Source organism: Lithobates pipiens, unplaced genomic scaffold (assembly GCF_037356315.1).
Source record: "Lithobates pipiens isolate NorthernLeopardFrog02 unplaced genomic scaffold, aLitPip1_a1.2 Scaffold_28, whole genome shotgun sequence".
NCBI classification, from domain to species: domain Eukaryota; kingdom Metazoa; phylum Chordata; class Amphibia; order Anura; family Ranidae; genus Lithobates; species Lithobates pipiens.
The window spans coordinates 158842504-158861107 of record NW_027507789.1 but is presented as its reverse complement, the minus strand read 5'-3'; the positions used below and the strand labels follow the sequence as shown (position 1 = coordinate 158861107).

Genomic DNA, 18604 nt, shown 5'->3' with positions numbered 1-18604 from the left:
CCAGTCCTATATGGCGTAGTGTGGCAGACATGAAATCCCAGCTCACCCTGTCAAAAGCTTTCTCAGCGTCCGTGCTGAGAAAGACACTCGGCCTGTGCTCCATGTTAGCAGTATAAAGCAGGTTCAGGACTTTGGTGGTGTTGTCCCTAGCCTCTCTGGTTGGGACGAAGCCCACCTGGTCAAGGTGTATCAGATCGGGGATGTAAGACTGCAGCCTCGCAGCTATAATTTTAGTAAATAGTTTAAGATCTGTGTTCAAAAGAGAAATTGGGCGATAGCTCCCGCACTGAGACGGGTCCTTGCCTTCCTTAGGGATCACAGCTATATGAGCTTGTAACGTGGCCTCATGGAGCCTGCTCCCCTTAGCAAGATCATTAAAAAGGTGTAAAAGGTGATGTCCAAGAGATGGGAGTAGGGTCTTATAGCATTGTAGTGTTAGGCCATCCGGACCTGGGGCTTTCCCATTCTTGGTGTTACTAATTGCCCGTTGGATTTCGGACAGTGTTATAGGCTCCTCCAAGACGGCCCGTATTTCCGTCGACAGGGTGGGCATATTGGAAGAGGCTATATAGTCAGCTATTTGTACTGGGGAGGGTCGGGTAGTGTTCAGGTTGTAGAGAGATTCGTAAAAGGATTTGAATGTATTAGTAATTTGTTGGGGTAGCGTCTCTCGCGTCCCCTGGGAGGAGAAAACAGAAGGGATATAGGATGCCGCCCGTTGGGCTTTCAAAGTTTGCGCGAGTAATCTACCACATTTATTACCCGATTCATAGATTTTTTTACGGGAGATCTGGAGCGCTGCCTTAGCTTTAAAAAGAAGGAGGTCATTTATCTGGGAACGTATTGTATCCAGCTCTCTACTCAAAGGAGTACCCGGTGTCTGTTTATGCTCAGCCTCTAACCTTTGAAGTTTACCGAATAACTCCGACAGTTGGGCTGTTCGCTGTCTTTTAAGTCGTGCGCCGTGTTTGATCAGTACCCCGCGAATCACCGCCTTGTGTGCCTCCCAAACTAGGCCCGCATCGCATTCCCCCGTACCATTAGTGCGGAAGTAATGAGATATTTCTGTCGTCACATCTGACACTACCGTGGCGTCCTGGAGGAGACTCTCGTTAAGTCTCCATGGCTTCTTCTGTCTCTTATAAAAGTCTGTCAGGGCATAGTGTAGGGTAACCGGGGCATGGTCAGACCACGTGATGGACCCTATAGTGGATCCTTTGACTGCCTGTAGCTGATTGTGTGGCATCAAGAAATAGTCTATGCGCGAGTACCCGTGGTGCGGTCTAGAAAAGAAGGTGTAATCCCGTTCCCGGGGTGGAAGAGGCGCCATACATCCACCAATTGTGCGGCATGTAAAGCTGCGTGGGCGGCTCTCCGCATGCCCCGGGGGAAGGAGGACTGCCCCGAGGAGGTGTCCTCTGCGGGTATTAGGGGGATGTTTAGGTCACCGCCTATGATCAGTTGGCCTTCCGTAAAATTTTGAAGTAGGTTTAAGTGTCTCCTCACAAACAGGTCTTGTCTGCTGTTAGGGGCGTATAAGTTAGCAATGGTAACCTTCACACCACCAACCAGGCCTTTAAGGAATAAAAACCGTCCCTCTGGGTCTGATTTTAGGTCCAACAGAGTCCACGGTACTCTGGCCGCTATTTGAATAGAGACCCCTCTAGATTTGGCCTCCGTGTATGTGGAGTGGTAGACTGTCGGGTAGTATCTGCTTTTCAAGATAGGGAACTTGTTTTCCCTAAAGTGAGTCTCTTGTAATAAAACAATGTCAGCGTTCTGTCGTTTCATGTCGTTCAGCAGCATGCGTCTCTTCTCGGGGATGTTAAGTCCCTTTGCATTAAGGGTAACAATGTTAAGCACCTCCATGATCGGGTAGGGGTAGAAGGAATGGAGAGGAGGGGGGAGAAGGGGTAAAGGATGTGTGGTTAGAAAAGTGAGGTGGTGGGGAGCAGTAGTGAATGGGTAAAGGGGTTTTTCAGGGACTTATAAGGGCGTGGTTGAGAAGGAAAGGATTCTCAAACAGCCCTGTCCAGCGGAGCTGGAAAACTAGAATGCAGCAATTGAGTGAAAACCCGGATAGAAGGCGTCAACCTATTTAGGGGCGTGCGCAGCGCGGGCCAACGGGGAGTCTCCCCAACCCCCCCGGAGCCCCAGGCCTTAGGTGTATGTGTAGATGTGTATATTTAAATAATGCCCATATGGGCTCGGCCGGTCTGGGCCGAAGGAGAAAAAACCTCCCATAATTTGCAAAAGCTAAACAGACCACAGAACTAGGCAATAAAAAACGTTGCAGAAAATATCAACTAAGAAGCTACACCAGTTGAAAACATAGCATACAAGTAAATGCAGAACAGAGAAACCCATAAAACATCCCCAAACCAGCATCCCCCCCGCCCGCAAACATGGCACAACCCCCCCGCCCCATCCCATAGACATTAACAGATCCCCAAAAAAAAAAAAAAGTAAGACATGAAGGGGGGGACAGGGAGGAGGGGAGCGGAGGGGGGGGAGGAAACAGAGGGGCCCCCCACAACCCCCACCCAACAGACCAAAAACAAATATCAGCCCCCCGCTCCCACCCGGCCGCAGCACGATGGCTGCCACAATGACCCACCCAGTCCCCGCACATGTTCCGGGATGTCACCATACTCCTGGAGTCTGCAGATGGAAAGCAATCGGGAAGGCCAGGCAAATGGGCCATGAGGGTCCCTGTGGATGAAAGCCGTGTCATACGACCAAGGGGCCAACAGTGTCTCTCCAAAGTGGTGCATGGGTGGCCTCTCTACTCCTACGGGAGTGAGCGAACTTGTATAAACGTCCGGGGCCGCCAGGGCACGGCGTCTCTCCACTCCCCCCAGGCATGGCTCCAGCAGCCGAGGTAACCGTGTGGTGGGGGCAAAGTCCAGAAAAGGGGATGCCAAACAGTGGGGGGGATACCAAACAAGGGAGAGTAATACTGAAGAGGGGTATAAAGGTCAACCAGTGCAGAACATCATACGAAGTGCTAGAGGGTGCAATCATGTCTCGCGTGTTCCATTAGCAGATGAGGACACAGTGCGGGACCGACCTCGGGACCTTCGGGAGCGAGCTGGTGGGTCAGGCCTGCCCGCCGGGGGGCCTAAACGGCCCGCCGGGCGTTGGATCCTTGTCAGCCAGTTCGGGACCGGTACCGGTTCTGCCCCCAGGAAAGCGAAGAAGGCGGGGAGATCAGCTGGTGTGCGTAGTGTGAAGGAGCCGCTGTCCGTGCGAAAGAAGACTGTTAGAGGGTAGCCCCACCGGTATGTGCAGCCGTGGCGTCTCGCGACTTCAAGGGCTGGTTTCAGCATGGCACGGCGCTGTAGTGTGGCCCTGGATAGGTCCGGGAGTATCTGAATCTGCGCACCATCAAAGTCGATGACTCCATGTTCCCATGCCTTCTTCAGGAGTATTTCCTTTTGCGCATATCGATGGAGGCGACACAGAACATCACGGGGTCTTGCCGGGTCGGCAGATCTGGGGCCCAGTGCCCGGTGAACCCGGTCGATTTCCAGAGAGGGAGGTGGAGCTCCCAGAAGCCTGTGAAAAATAGCGGTAACAGTCTCTACCAAATCCTCTGGGCCCGTAGCCTCCGGGAGACCCCGCAGCCGCAAGTTGTTACGGCGACTTCGGTCTTCCATTTCCTCCAAATGCAGCTGCATCTCCTGCGTTACCACTGCATGGGAAGTCTGCACGTGTTCCAGGGCTTGCATCCTGGTCTCCAGCGAGGTGATCTGGGTTTCTCCAGAGGTGACCCGATCTTCTATGGCGTGCAGCTCCGTTCTCACCTCTTGTATGTCCCTGTTATGCGCTTCTTCTATCCGCAGGATTAAGGTTTCAATGTCCGCTCTCGTGGGGAGTGCCTCAATGTCTGCCCTCGTGGGCAGGGCCCGCAGCATTCTGCGAAGGTCATCATCCAGGTTTCCCTGTTCTGCGGTAGAGCCAGCCATCTCAGATGTTAAGGCGGGTGCTGTGATGGACCTCCGAGTCTCAGTCTCAGGGGGGACTGGTTCCGTGTGGGGTCTCCGGGGGGTTGTGATAGTGGCTCCTGGGGAGGTGCACGGGCTCCCCTCGAAGAAACGCTGGATACTGGGCTGTGAGGTACGACTGTGTGTCCAGAAAATCTAAAATTTGGAAAGCACAAAAAAAATGGAAATGCTCTTACTTGAATGAAGGCGATCAATCCGAAGATGAAAATGGTCAGGAATACGAATACACCCAAACATGAGAACACTATAACAGTGTTCTTTCCAGTTATTGCGAAGAAGTTTTCTTCTACTTTTTCCAGTGCAGCTCTGAACTCCGCTAAAATAAAAATAATAAAATAAAAATAGAGAACATTATTTTCAGTTTTCTTTTACATAAAATGTTTGATTTTTATAAGAAATATACTCTGTAGATCTGTCCTGGACAGGCACATTCTATTGCTTTAGTTCATCCTCTATTATTTGTAAGGCAGCCAATGGATAACTAACCATCGACTAATGGAGAAGACTTGTACGCAAAAAATTCTTAAACGTCCAATTGTGAAAACTATTTTTTTTTAGGAAATCATTTGTTCACAAACATGAATGATCCTATTGCTCAGGTTACAGGGATTGGCGCTACCATAAAATCCTTATTCTTAGTGAAAGATATTGGGGATGATTTGCTAAATGCAAATAGACTGTGCAATTGCAAGTGCAGTTGCACTCTACAGAGGCATTTGTTCCAGAGCTTAGTAAATGAGGGGAAGCTCTGCTGACTTCCATCATCCAATCGTATGAAAGCAAACATGCTGATTTTTTTTTTTCCTTGCATGCAAGCTTCATCTCATTTACTAAGCCCTTGCAGTATGCAACTGCATGTATAAAGCGCACATTTTCTTTGCCTTTAGTAAATCAACCCCAATGAATCTCAAGACAGAGTGGTTGCTTAACCAGATGCCAACCGACCCAGGCACATTTACTGCGGCAGGGCAGCCTCTGTGGGCAGAATCACCTGTACATGATTCTGCACTTCCAGGTCTGTGGTGCGATTGGACACAACGAAAGGCAATAGGTGGACCCGGCAGATGCGATGTCCGCTGAGACCTGCTGATCGTTCGCGAGACAGGGAGAACAGCGATCTGCCTTTGTAAACAAGGCAGATCACTGTTCTGAGACAAGGAAGACTGTGATGCTGTCTTCTTGGATCTCTGCCTTCCCACAGTGAAACACCCCCCACACAGTTAGAAAGCACTCCCTAGGAAAACAATTACCCCTTTGATCGGCCCTGATGTTAACCCTTTCCCTGCCAGTGTCATTAGTACAGTGACAGTGCATATTTTTTAGCACTGATCAATGTATTAGTGTCACTGGTCTCCAAAAAGTGTCAGTTAGGTGTCTGATTTGTCTGCCGCAATGTCGTAGTCTCGCTATAAGTGGCTGAATGCTGCCATTACTATTAAAAAAAAAAAATTCCAAAAATATATCCCCTATTTTATAGACGCTATAACTTTTGCGCAAACCAATCAATATAGGCTTAATGGGATTTTTTTTTACCAAAAATCTGTAGCAGAATCCATATTGGTCTAAATTGATGAAGAAATTAGATTTTTTACATTTTTTATTATTGGATATGTTTTGTAGGCGAAAGTAAAAAACATTATTATTATTTTTTTTTTTTAATTGTTGGTCTTTTTTGTTTATAGCACAATAAAACAAAAACCAGGTGATCAAATACCCCCAAAGGAAAGCTCTTTTTGTGGGGAAAAATTATTTGGGTAAAGCGTTGAGGCGATTCAGTTTGCGTTGTGCGCTATACAAATATCTCATTCAATCATTCAGCGTCGCAGGACTGCACAATTATCAGTTAAAGAAATGCAGTGCCGTAATACAGAAAAATGGCCTGGTCAAGAAGGGGGGTAAATCTTCCAGATTTGCCTCTGTTATAAATTTTAAAAGAGAATTTCTCCACAATGTCTATAGCTACATAGGTTATTGTGGGCATGTTTTAAAGCAGAATTCCAGCTTTACATAGTTCCTTTGGGCCAAGCAAAACAAACTAAGTAAAATGTAACAAAAGTTGTACAAAGAGAGCAGTGACTGACAACAGTAAAAACCCAACAAAGGGCCCAACTCTTGCTCACTCTATTCAAACCTCAACAAAAAACTTTTGTCTTTACATACCCTTTTAGGGAGAAGGCAAATAGTTATGAATGTATTTTATGTTATCATTTATCTTACCTGCTTCAATCTCAGCTGGTCTAGTAGGTCGCGGAGGCTCTGTTGGTTTACCTAAAGAAGAATGGAGAAAAAAAAATTAACAATATAAAATCAATCAGTGTTAACCTCATTTAGAAAAAAGACAATATTCAGTAATGTTTGTCAAAGCCGCCTGGCATTTCTGGATTGCCTATTGATAAGCATGCTGGGCAATTGTCATCCCGTTTTCCACTGCATCGGAATACTATTTTAACAAGATGATTGCATTATATTTCTCCTCAACCTTCCTAGAATATTTAAAATGATTGTAAGGCTTCGATAAAAAATAAATAAAAATAACAAACGTCATACTTACCTCCACTGTGCAGTTCGTTTTGCACAGAGTGGCCCTGATCCTCAACTTCTGGGGTCCCTCGGTGGCTCTCACGGCTCCTCCCCTCATCGTATAACTCCCTAGGAGAAGCGCTCTCCTGGGGGGTTACCTTGTGGGCATGCTCCCGAGTCAATCATTCGGCGTCCATAGACGCCGAATGTAGGACTCGGCCCTGCTCCCGGTGCCCGCGTCACTGGATTTTATTGACAGCAGCGGGAGCCAATGGCTGCGCTGCTATCAATCTATCCAATCAAGAGCTGAGAACCCCCGGGCAGAGGGACAGCACGTCTCCGCCAAGGGAAATTCCAGGGCTCAGGTAAGTAAAATGGGGGGCTGGTCACTGCCAGGTGTTTTTTCACCTTAAAGTGGTTGTAAACCCTTACAACACACTTTGACCTACAGGTAAGCCTAGATTAAGGCTTACCTGTAGGTCCAAGAAATATCTCCTAAACCTATACGGTTTAGGAGATATTTGCCCGAAGACAGGCACCGCTGTCTACGGCGCATGTGCAGTAGACAGCGGCGCGCAGGCGCACTGAGCGCAGCACCGTCAACCGCGTGTGTCGGCTCCCATGCGCATGCGCGGGAGTGACGCCATCGCGGCTTCGCCGAATGACAGCTGCGGAGCTGCGAGACCCCACCGAGAAGATGGATGCGCCGGACTACAGGGGACAGCGGCGACATCGCTGGCTCCTGTGTCAGGTAAGTGACACATAATGGACTACTATGCGATGCATAGTAGTCCATTATGCATTGCCTTTGCAGGGAATGAAAGAGGAAGTAAACCCATCAGGGTTTACTTCCTCTTTAATGCATAGGGTGAAAAAACACAAAAAAAATACCGGTGGCCTTTTTTAAAGTAGAAGCTATAAGCAGGAACCTGGAGGAACTTGCTGCTGTCCCTGGATGATGGTTTACTAGCATCATGACCACTACAGGTAAACTACAGATTTTTAATCTAAGAAGGTCTTAATTAGAGTGATGACAAATGCTAAATAAGCTAAGTGCTCTATACGATTGTGATTGTTACTAGAAGCACATGAGGACTAGATATACCTGAACGGCTAATCTCTTATTATCAGAAAAGGAACACAACTTACCCTTTTTCGGTGGTCGTTTGGGAGGTTTGCGTGGGGGCTTGGTAGGTTTGAGTGTAGGCTTGGGGGGTTGGTATCCAGCCTCGGGACCTACAAAATCAGCATCATGAGGCATGAAAATCATCTCAGGAGGATAGTCACCATGCTGAACCAGCACCCATTTGCCGACCGCAGGATTTTCATAGTCATCCCAAGGTATACCCTCAGGTGGCATTTGTTCACCCTCAGGAGATTTGTGTTCCGTCTCAGGAGGTTTGTGTTCCATCTCAGGAGGTTTGATTTCCGCCTCAGGAGGTTTGTGTTCCGTCTCAGGAGGTTTGATTTCCGCCTCAGGAGGTTTGTGTTCCGTCTCATGAGGTTGCTGTTCTTCCCAGGGAGGTACGTATTCAGCATCAGGGGGTATGTAATCAGCCCCTGGTTCTTCTAGAATTAAAGATAAAAATATACCATTAAAATACACATTTTTGTAGCTCTGATTTCATTTAAAAGCTAACATGAATTTTTATAAAATGTAGTAATACTTTTCTACTAGGAGAGAAGAATGTGACGAAAAAATAAAATAATGTTGATGTATTTTGATCCTCGCCTGTTCCTGATATCCTGCAACTATAGTCTAGGCACTTGGTCACATGACTGCCATCAGGAAAAGCCTTGATCTGCATTTTATGCAGGCTAGGCAAGTATTTCAGGGTGTCTCTTAACATCTACAGTGAGTTGTCCCACTCATGCAATGAGAGCAAATTAAACTAGGATCTATGATTGAGGGTCAGTAGCAACCAATGCTGCTGCTGCACTAATGCAACCAGCTGCAGCCAATGAAATGTTAAAAGCGAGCACAGAAATTCCTGATGGCAGAATGTGCTATATGATATCATCAGGTCACAAAGATCTAGTAATCGCCGTGGAGCCAGATTAGGTTATTGGATCAAGGAGAGCTTCCTCTATTGTGAATGGGCTGAATGTTTATATGCACTAGCAATTTTTACACATATCATGTCTGTGACTGGTTCACAGTGATTACAAGGTACAGAGACACTCTGATTGACTCTGTGCATTGGTGGTTATTTACGAAAGGCAAATCCACTTTGCACTGAAAGTGCACTTGCTCGAAATCTAAGGGGTAGATCTGAAATGAGTGGAAGCTCTGCTGATTTTATCATCCAATCATGTGCAAGCTAAAATGCTGTTTCTTATTTTCCTTACATGTCCCCCTCGGATCTACAGCAACTTTACTTCTAAGTGCACTTGCAGTGCAAAGTGGATTTTCCTTTAGTAAATAACCCCCATTGTGTCTGTAGTCTGAGCTGCACAGCCTTTCAGGAGGACACTAATTGCTCCAGAGGTTTAGTAGGCTGTGCCCTCAAATGTACTATGACAGTTTATAAAAGAATGCCCTCTTCAATAACAGCATGAGACTGACACTTAACCACTTGCCGACCGCCGCACGACGATATACGTCGGCAGAATGGCACGGGCAGGCATATGGGCGTATATATAAGTCCCTGCCTGCCCGCGGTGGGGGGCCCGATCGGGCCCCCCCCGGTGCCTGCGGCGGTCGGCATTCGTTCGGGAGCGATCCGGGATGAGGGGACGGCCATTCATTCATGGCCACCCCCTCGCGATCGCTCCCGACGAATGGAAATCCTTCGTGACATCACTTCCTCTCCTGTATTGTAAACACAGGCAGAGGAAGTGATGTAATCTCTCCTCGTGTCGGTCTTTTTCGTTCCGGCACCGAGGAGAGAGGATCGGTGAGTTGCACCCAACACTACACATACAGTAGAACACGCCAGGCACACTTTTCACCCCCCCGATCACCCCCCAATCACCCCTGCCCCCCCAGTCACAGTGACACCAAGTGCATTTTTTTTTTTTGCATTGGTGTCATTTGTGACTGTAATAACTGTTAGGGCAGTTAGGGTTAGCCCCCTTTAGCTCTAGGGTGCCCCCCTAACCCCCCCAATAAAGGTTTAACCCCGTGATCACCCCCCGTCGCCAGTGTCACTAATAAGCGATTTTTTCTGATCGCTGTATTAGTGTCACAGGTGACGCTAGTTAGACAGGTAAGTATTTAGGTTCGCTGCAGCTTTTTATAGCGTCAGGGACCCCCATATACTACCGCATAGCCCCCTGATTGCCCCCCAGTTAACCCTTTCACCAGTGATCACCATATAACTGTTACAGGTGACGCTGGTTGGTTAGTTATTTTTTTTTTGTTTCAGGGCACCCGCCATTTATTACCTAATAAAGGTTTAAACCCCTGATCACCCGGCGGGTGATATAAGTTTGAGGGTCAGATAAGGTCTGCGTCGCCCCAGCGTCAGGTTAGTGCCAGTACCGCTAACACCCACGCGCAAAGCATACACCTCCCTTAGTAATATAGTATCTGATCAGATCTATATTAGCGTTGCCAGCATTTTAGGTTTCCCAAAACGCATTGTTAGCGGGATCAGCCCAGATACCTGCTAGCACCTGCGTTTAGCCCCTCCGCCAAGCCCAGCCCAGCCCACCCAAGTGCAGTATCAATCGATCACTGTCACTTACAAAACACAACACACATAACTGCAGCGTTCGCAGAGTCAGGCTTGATCCCTGCGATCGCTAACAGTTTTTTTTGTAGCGTTTTGAAACAGTCGCTGACAGGCTAGGTGCTTTTTTACCTGTGAGCCTCACTAGTGTACCCCTAAATTTAGAGCCCAAAATGGCAAAGCGAAGGTACACTAGTGAAGAGGCCTACACGTTTCTGAGCATGACAGATAGTGAAGAGGACGTCACTCATCTGTCAGATTCAGGCTCAGAATACGATCCTGTAGAGGACAGCGGCTCCATGACAGATAGCTCTGACGACGGAGATGAGGCCGCTGTTAAGAACAGGTGTGCCCAATCCCGAATGTATTCTGTTGTTCAGGTGCAGGAACCGCAGGTCACTCGTATGGAGCAGAGACGTACTAGAGCCGCTCATCCTTCTGGTGAACTGGCAAGCACCAGCGGCCTAGTACACCCTGGACCTACATCCAGCACTGCAGTAACACGTGGTGACGTGGCGAGTCCCATAAGTGAAGTTCAAGCTGGCGAGGTGGCAAGCACAAGTAGTGTCCCGCTGCCACCAAGAAGAAGACAAAGACAGGCCCGTCGTACCCATAGTGCCCTTCCTGCAGAATTCGCCAATCCTATTTGGGTGCCCACATCTTCTGCAGAACCCGTACTTCCCCCATTCACTGGCCAACCTGGCATTAACGTGGAAACGTTGATTTTAAGACACTTGACTTTTACTCACTGTTTTTCACCGAACATCTTTATAGATCTATTGTGGACCAAACCAATTTGTACGCTGGTCAACACATCGCCACTATTCCCCAGTCCGCCCTTGCCAAACAATGAAAACCAGTTACGGTTTACGAATTTAAAATCTTTCTGGGCCTCTCCCTCAACATGGGCATAACCAAAAAGAGTGAGTTGCGGTCATATTGGTCCACTGACCCAATTCACCATATGCGCGTGTTCTCTGCTTCCATGTCCAGGGCACGATACGAGATGATTTTGCGGTTCATGCACTTCAGCGACAATGAACTCTGTCGTCCTCGTGGAGACCCTGAATACGATCGGCTCTACAAAATTCGGCCCCTCATAAACCACTTCAACCAACGTTTTGCAGACTTGTTTACTCCCCATCAAGTTGTCTGCGTTGATGAGTCCTTGATTAAGTTTTCTGGTCGCTTGTCATTCAAACAATACGTCCCCAACAAGCGTTCCAGATACGGGGTCAAGATGTATAAGCTCTGTGACAGGGCCACAGGCTATACACGTAGTTTCATGGTTTATGAGGGTAGAGATAGTCACGTAGAGCCGGAGAACTGCCCTGATTACATAGGAAGCGCTGGCAAGATAGTGTGGGACATGGTGTCACCCTTATTCGGAAAGGGGTACCACTTGTACGTGGACAATTATTACACAAGCGTGCCACTGTTTAGTCACTTGTTTGATCAGCAGATTAGAGCATGTGGCACCGTGCGACCTAATCGCCGGGGCTTTCCCCAGCGGCTTGTAGAGTCCCCTCTTAGGCTGGGGGAGAGAGCCTGCTTGCGCAGTAATAATTTGCTCGCTATGAAGTGGAGGGATAATAAGAATGTTTTCGTTCTTACCTCCCTTCATGCAGACACGACGGTCCAAATTCCTACGGCAACTGGTATTGTGGAGAAACCCCTCTGTGTCCACAAATATAACCTTAACATGGGAGGGGTGGACCTCAATGACCAGTTGTTGGCGCCGTATCTAGTTGCCCGTAAGGCCAGACGCTGGTACAAAAAAGTGTCTGTTTATTTATTCCAATTGGCTATACTGAATGCTTATGTACTACACAAAGCTTCAGGACGGACTGGATCCTTCCTTAAATTCCAGGAGGATATCGTCAGAGCCCTTCTGTATCCAGACGGTGCTCCACCTCACCTTCCCCTACCAGATGCAGTAAGCCGGCTGCATGAGAGGCATTATCTTTATGCCCTCCCGAGTACCCCTACCCAACGAGCCCCCCAAAGAAAATGTCGTGTCTGCAGAAAGCGCGGATTTAGGCGTGACATCCGTTATTGTTGTCCCCGCTGTCCTGACAATCCTGGTCTTTGCATTGGTGAATGTTTTGAACGCTACCATGAACTAGTTGAGTATTAGCGTAGGGTACAGCATTGCACAGGCTAGGCACACGTTCACAGGGTCTCCCAAGATGCCATCGCATTTTGAGAGATCCAAACCGCTGGAACCGTTACAACAGAAGTGTTAAAGTTACATAAAAAAGTGTTTAAAAAAAAAAAAAAAAAAAGTAAAAAAGAAAAAAAAACCAAAAAAAATATAAAATAAAAAAACCAAAAATAGTTGTCGTTTTATTGTTCTCTCTCTCTCTCTATTCTCTCTCTATTGTTCTGCTCCTTTGTACTGTATTCTATTCTGCAATGTTTTATTGTTAACCATTTTTTGTTTTCAGGTACGCCATTCAGCTGTAGCGTGGATTTATTTATCTTGACAGCAACAGCGTTTGCTCCCACGATATGTAAAGCCACGACTCCAGCGCTGTCGGAGGTGATTTCACCACCACAGTTAAAAAAGAGCATATATGCCGAAGCATGGGGGCATAAGGGGTGGAGGAGCGATTTTGCTCCTAATGCCGCGTACATACAGTCAAAATTCCGACGGAGGGCTTGCCCGTGGAAAAGTTTGAATGTATGTACGCGGCATAACTTTTTTGCGGGAGGATGCCCCCATGCTTCGGCATATATATATTTTAGGCACAGATTGTGTTAAATGTGTTATTTTTTGCTATTTTTTTTGTATTTGCTTTGCAGGTATGGTAAGTCCTACTGTTATACTGTAATGTTACTTTGTTTTATTGTTAACCATCATTTGCTTAGCAGGTACGCCATTCTGCTGCAGAGCGGATTTATTTATCTTGACAGCAACAGCGTTTGCTCCCACGATACGTAAAGCCGCGACTCCAGCGCTGTTGGAGGTGATTTCACCACCACAGTTAAAAAAGAGCATATATGCCAAAGCATGGGGGCATACAGGGTGGAGGAGCGATCTGCTCCTACCTTTTGCGGGAGGATGCCCCCATGCTTCGGCATATATATATTTTAGGCACAGATTGTGTTAAATGTGTTATTTTTTGCTATTTTTTTTTTGTATTTGCTTTGCAGGTATGGTACGTCTTACTGTTATACTGTAATGTTACTTTGTTTTATTGTTAACCATCATTTGCTTAGCAGGTACACCATTCAGTTGCAGCGCGGATTTATTTATCTTGACAGCAACAGCGTTTGCTCCCACGATACATAAAGCCGCGACTCCAGCACTGTCGGGGGTGATTTCACCACCACAGTTAAAAAAGAGCATATATGCCGAAGCATGGGGGCATATGGGGTGGAGGAGCGATCTGCTCCTACCTTTTGCGGGAGGATGCCCCCATGCTTCGGCATATATAAATGGTGCATGTATGCCCACCATTAAAAGTGGGTGGATGAAGGGTGGTATCTAATGGTGGGCATACCCACCGATCAATATTTTTTTTTCGTTCAGCCCACAGGCTGCATGAAAAAAAAATTACAATATATGCCCAACCAGTTCCAGCAACATACTGGTATGTTGCGGGACTTTGAGTGCTTATACCAGAATGATGCCTGCAGGTTTAGGTATCATCTTGGTATCATTCTTTTCAGCCAGCGGTCGGCTTTTATGTAAAAGCAATCCTAGCGGCTAATTAGCCTCTAGACTACTTTTACAAGCAGTGGGAGGGAATGTCCCCCCCCCCCGCACCATCTTCCATGGTTTTCTCAGGCTCTCCTGTCCCAACAGGGAACCTGAGAATGCAGCCGGTGGTTCCGCCAGCTGACCATAGAGCTGATCAGAGACCAGAATGGCTCCAATCATCTCTATGGCCTAAGACACCGGAAGCTACGAGCTTTTAATGACTTAGATTTTGCGGGATGTAAACAGCGCCATTGGGAAATTGGGAAAGCATTTTATCACACCGATCTTGGTGTGGTCAGATGCTTTGAGGACAGAGGAGAGATCTAGGGTCTGATAGACCCTAATTTTTTTTAAAAAGAGTACCTGTCACTACCTATTGCAATCATAGGGGATATTTACATTCCCTGAGATAACAATAAAAATCATAAAAAAATATATATAAATGAAAGGAACAGTTTAAAAATAAAATAAAAAAGCAAAATAAATAATAAAAAAAAAAAAACACCCCTGTCCCCCCCTGCTAAGGCGCAACGTCGAACGCAAGCGTTGGTCTGGTGTCATATGTAAACAGCAATTGCACCATGCATGTGAGGTATCACCACGAAGGTCAGATCGAGGGTACTAATTTTAGCAGTAGACCTCCTCCGTAAATCTAAAGTGGTCACCTGTAAAGGCATTTAAAGGCTTTTAAAAATGTACGTAGTTTGTCGCCGCTGCACGTTTCTGCGCAATTTTAAAGCATGTCATGTTTGGTATCCATGTACTCGGCCTAAGATCATATTTTTTATTTCATCAAACATTTGGGCAATATAGTGATTTTTAGTGCATTAAAATAAAAAAAAGTGTGTTTTTTCCCCAAAAAATGCGTTTGAAAAATCGCTGCGCAAATACCGTGTGAAAAAAAAAAATGAAACACCCACCATTTTAATCGGTAGGGCTTTTGCTTTAAAAAAACACTTCATGTTTGGGGGTTCAAAGTAATTTTCTTGCAAAAAAAAATATTTTTTCATGTAAACAAAAAGTGTCAGAAAGGGCTTTTTCTTCAAGTGGTTAGAAGAGTGGGTGATGTGTGACATAAGCTTCTAAATGTTGTGCATAAAATGCCAGGACAGTTCAAAACCTCCCCAAATGACCCCATTTTAGAAAGTAGACACCCCAAGCTATTTGCTGAGAGGCATGTCGAGTCCATGGAATATTTTATATTTTGACAAAAGTTGTGGAAAAAATACATTATAATTTTTTTTTTTTTATTTTGCACAAAGTTGTCATTAAATGATATATTGCTCAAACATGCCATGGTTATATGTGAAATTACACCCCAAAATACATTCTGTTGCTTCTCCTGAGTACGGGGATACCACAAGTGTGAGACCTTTTGGGAGCCTAACCGCGTACGGTACCCCAAAATCCAAGCACCACCTTCAGGATTTCTAAGGGTGTAAATTTTTGATTTCATTCCTCACTGCCTATCACAGTTTTGGAGGCCATGGAATGCCCAGATAGCACAAAATCCCCCCAAGTGACCCCATTTTGGAAAGGAGACACCCCAAGCTATTTGCCGAGAGGTATGGTTAGTATTTTGCAGACCTTCATTTTTGTCACAAAGTTTTGAAAATTGAAAAAAAGAAAAAAAATATACATTATTTTTTTTTTTCTTCATTTTCAAAAACAAATGAGAGCTGCAAAATACTCACCATGCCTCTCGGCAAATAGCTTGGGGTGTCTACTTTCCAAAATGGGGTCATTTTGGGGGGTTTTGTGCTATTTTGGCATTTTATGGCCTTCAAAACTGTAATAGGTAGTGAGGCGTGAAATCAAAAATTTACGCCCTTAGAAAGCCTGAAGGCGGTTCTTGGCTTTCGGGGCCCCGTACGCAGCTAGGCTCCCAAAAAATCCCACACATGTGGTATCCCCGTACTCAGGAGAAGCAGCAAAATTTATTTTGGGGTGTCATTTCACATATGCCCATGGCATGCGTGAGCAATATATCATTTAGTGACAACTTTGTGAAAAAAAAAAAAAAAAAAAAAAAGTTTGTAATTTTCCCACAACTTGTGGCAAAATATAAAATATTCCATGGACTCAACATGCCTCTCAGCAAATAGCTTGGGGTGTCTACTTTCTAAAATGGGGTCATTTGGGGGGGTTTTGTGCCATCTTGGCATTTTATGGCCTTCAAAACTGTAATAGGTAGTGAGGCGTGAAATCAAAAATTTACGCCCTTAGAAAGCCTGAAGGCGGGGCTTGGTTTTCGGGGCCCTGTACGCGGCTAGGCTCCCAAAAAATCCCACACATGTGGTATCCCCGTACTCAGGAGAAGCAGCAGAATTTATTTTGGGGTGTAATTTCACATATGCCCATAGCATGTGTGAGCAATATATCATTTAGTGACAACTTTGTGAAAAATGTATAAAGTTTGTAATTTTCCCGCAACTTGTGGCAAAATATAAAATATTCCATGGACTCAACATGCCTCTCAGCAAATAGCTTGGGGTGTCTACTTTCTAAAATGGGGTCATTTGTGGGGGTTTTGTGCCATCTTGGCATTTTATGGCCTTCAAAACTGTGATAGGTAGTGAGGAGTAAAATGACATATGTATGCCCTTAGAAATCCTGAAGGCGGTGCTTGACTTTCGGGGCCCCGTACGCGGCTAGGCTTCCAAAAAGTCGACCACATGTGGTATCCCCGTACTCAGGAGAAGCAGCAGAATGTATTTTGGGGTACAATTCCACATATAACCATGGCATGTGTGAGCAATATATCATTTAGTGACAACTTTGTGTAAAAAAAAAAAAAATTTTTTTTTGTCATTATTCAATCGCTTGCGGCAAAAAAATAAAATATTCAATGGGCTCAACATGCCTCTTATCAATTTCCTTAGGGTGTCTACTTTCCAAAATGGGGTCATTTGGGGGGGTTTTGTACTGCCCTGCCATTTTAGCACCTCAAGAAATGAGATAGGCAGTCATAAACTAAAAGCTGCGTAAATTCCAGAAAATGTACCTTAGTTTGTAGATGTGACAACTTTTGCGCAAACCAATAAATATACAGTTATTGACTTTTTTTTTACCAAAGACATGTGGCTGAATACATTTTGGCCTAAATGTATGACTAAAATTGAGTTTATTGGATTTTTCTAATAACAAAAAGTAGAAAATATCATTTTTTTCAAAATTTGCGGTCTTTTTACGTTTATATCGCAAAAAATAAAAATCGTAGAGTCAGTCAAATACCTTTAAAAGAAAGCTCTATTTGTGGGAAGAAAAGGACGCAAATTTCGTTTGGGTACAACATTGCATGACCGCACAATTACCAGTTAAAGCAGCGCAGTGCCAAAGTGTAAAAAGACCTCTGGTCATTTACCAGCAAAATGGTCCGGTCTGAAAGTGGTTAAACTAGTGAAACACTATAAAGCTATCAGTAAAATCTCCACCTTAGGGATTTACTAAGCCTAAGCCTTACGACTACCCTTTACTTGTGCGGAATGTTTCATAAATCAAAGTAATAAAAAAAAATTAAAAAAATTCAACATACCTACAAAGATGCGGGATTTAGACGCCAGATCTGCAAAGATTGTAAAAGAAAGAAAAGAAGGTTAGTAACAGAATAAAGTACAGTGAATTTAGGCTGGAACTAAAGTCTTTTGTATAAGAGACTGCGTGCAAGCAGGCTATTATTGCAAAAGAGACATGTAATGTCATACGTAGATTTATTCACATATATTAACTATTGGTATTCATTTTCCTATTGGCGAAGCTTTGCCCATTTAATAGTTTAACGTTTGCATACGTTTATGGAAGATCATTTATTCAGTTTTTTTTATATATTTGCTTTGAAGAACACAAGGCAGGGTGGGTACACTGTGATCAGCCATAACAATATGACTATCCGTCATAACCCATCAAGCCGTGGACTCCAAGTAGACCTCTGAAGGCATGCTGTGGTATCTGGCATCAAGCCATCAGTAGTAGATCCTGTAAATTAGGAGACAGGGCCGCCAAAGATTGAACTTATTTTTTCAGCACAAATTAGTATATATATATATATATATATATAATATATATATATATATATATATATATATATATATATATATATATATATATATTTATTATTATTATTATTTTGAAGAAGAACACACACATATATATATATATATATATATATATATATATATATTATAGAAAAATATTTTTTTTAAATGTACTTATTTATCCAATCATTATCTGAGATATTTTAATTGGGCAGAGTAGGTGTGTGTATGTGTATATATATATATATATATATATATATATATATATATATATATATATATATATATATTATGTACATTTATTATTTTATATTATTTTTTTAAGGGCTGCAATTTATTTATAATTTTATATTGCATATAATATTTATATGCAATTTATTTATAATTTGATTGGATGGGTTTAATTGTATTCAATTGTAAATACTTCTCGAAATATTTTTTTTTCTAAAATCTATATAAGCTGAGGATGGCATGGAATACACAATTGTGACACTTGTACTCACATAGCAGCTGAAATTGGGACTGACTGTAACCGTCACAATTGCTTGTTAGCTGGAGGGAGGAAATTAACAGATTCACTGGCAGGATCAACTGCCAAAAAGACAGTTACTGGGATGGTTCAGGAAAACAAACACTGCTGTGAAAACGCTATGGGCAGACTGC

At 44.5% G+C, this 18604-nt stretch overlaps 1 long non-coding RNA gene across 1 annotated transcript; it reads right to left on the bottom strand.

The window, feature by feature from the left end:
* Positions 1-6224: 6224 nt before the first annotated feature.
* On the bottom strand, positions 6225-17564 carry LOC143934912 (uncharacterized). Its single transcript, XR_013263427.1, has 3 exons — positions 17443-17564; positions 7677-8096; positions 6225-6275 (listed from the first exon to the last, which is right to left on the bottom strand). It is a non-coding gene; the product is annotated as an uncharacterized LOC143934912 (long non-coding RNA).
* Positions 17565-18604: the final 1040 nt, after the last annotated feature.